Here is a 2,056-nt window from a genome sequence, read left to right on the forward strand (position 1 = left end):
TGAGTACTGGAGGAGTTACATACACCAACACGTAACTGTAATCGAGAAGTTACATACACCAACACGTAACAATATCCGAGGAGTTACATACACCAACACGTATGAGTAATGGAGGAGTTACATACACCAACACGTAACAGTATCCGAGGTGTTATATACACCGACACGTAACAGTATCCGAGGAGTTACATACACCAACACGTATGCGTAATGGAGGAGTTACATACACCAACACGTAACTGTAATCGAGGAGTTACATACACCAACACGTAACAATATCCGATGAGTTACATACACCAACACGTATGCGTAATGGAGGAGTTACATACACCAACACGTAACAGTTATCGAGGAGTTACATACACCAACACGTAACAGTAATCGCAGAGTTACATACACCAACACGTAACAGTATCCGAGGAGTTACATACACCAAAACGTAAATGTAATCGAAGGGTTACATACACCAACACGTTACTGTAATCGAGAGGAGTTATATGCACCAGCACGTAACAGTAATCGAGGAGTTACATACACCAATACGTAACAGTAATCGAGGAGTTACATACACCAATACGTAACAGTAATCGAGGAGTTACATACAACAACACGTAACAGTAATCGCAGAGTTACATACACCAACCCGTAACAGTATCCGAGGAGTTACATACACCAAAACGTAAATGTAATCGAAGGGTTACATACACCAACACGTTCCTGTAATCGAGGGGTTACATACACCAAAACGTAACAGTAATCGAGGAGTTACATACACCAACACGGAACAATATCCGATGAGTTACATACACCAACACGTATGCGTAATGGAGGAGTTCCATACACCAACACGTAACTGTAATCGAAGGGTTACATACACCAACACGTAACAGTAATCGAGGAGTTACATACACAAACACGTAACAGTAATCGAGGAGCTACATACACCAACACGTAACAGTATCCAAGGTGTTATATACACCGACACGTAACAGTATCCGAGGAGTTACATACACCAACACGTAAATGTAATCGAAGGGTTACATACACCAACACGTTACTGTAATCGAGGGGTTACATACACCAACACGTAACAGTATCCGAGGAGTTACATTCACCAACACGTAACTGTAATCGAGGAGTTACATACACCAATACGTAACTGTAATCGAGGGGTTACATACACCAACACGTAGCAGTAATCGAGGAATTACATACACCAACACGTAACAGTATCCGAGGAGTTACATACACCAACACGTAACAGTATCCGAGGAGTTACATTAACCAACACGTAACTGTAATCGAGGGGTTATATACACCAACACGAAACTGTAATCGAGGGGTTACATACACCAACATGTAACAGTAATCGAGGAGTTACAAACACCAACACGTAACAGTATCCGAGGAGTTACGTTCACCAACACGTAACAGTATCCGAGGAGTTACATACACCAACACGTAACAGTATCCGAGGAGTAACATACACCAACACGAAACCGTAATCGAGGGGTTACATACACCAACACTTAGCAGTATTCGAGGAGTTACATACACCGACACGTAACTGTATCCGAGGAGTTACATACAGAGTTACATACACCAACCCGTAACAGTATCCGAGGAGTTACGTTCACCACCACGTAACAGTATCCGAGGAGCTACATACACCAACACGAAACAGTATCCGAGGAGGTACATACACCAACATGTAACAGTAACCGAGGAGTTACATACACTTACACGTAACAGTAATCGAGAAGTTAAATACACCAACACGTAACAATAATGGAGGATTTACATACACCAACATGTAACAGAAATCGAGGAGTTACATACACCAACACGTAACAGTAATGGAGGATTTTTTTCGTTTATGAGTTTGTCAGTTGAAGAAAAAAAAAGACTGATATATATTAAGGTTAAACAAAGTTGTAAGCATAATTGACTATACCATGGAAGTGGTATTTTTGTAATATCCGAGTCTGAAAACCTGCTCCACTATAACGACATAAAAAACCAGGAAAACAAAACAAAACAAAATACAATTGTTGAG

Source organism: Mizuhopecten yessoensis, unplaced genomic scaffold (assembly GCF_002113885.1).
Source record: "Mizuhopecten yessoensis strain PY_sf001 unplaced genomic scaffold, ASM211388v2 scaffold11027, whole genome shotgun sequence".
Taxonomy (NCBI): domain Eukaryota; kingdom Metazoa; phylum Mollusca; class Bivalvia; order Pectinida; family Pectinidae; genus Mizuhopecten; species Mizuhopecten yessoensis.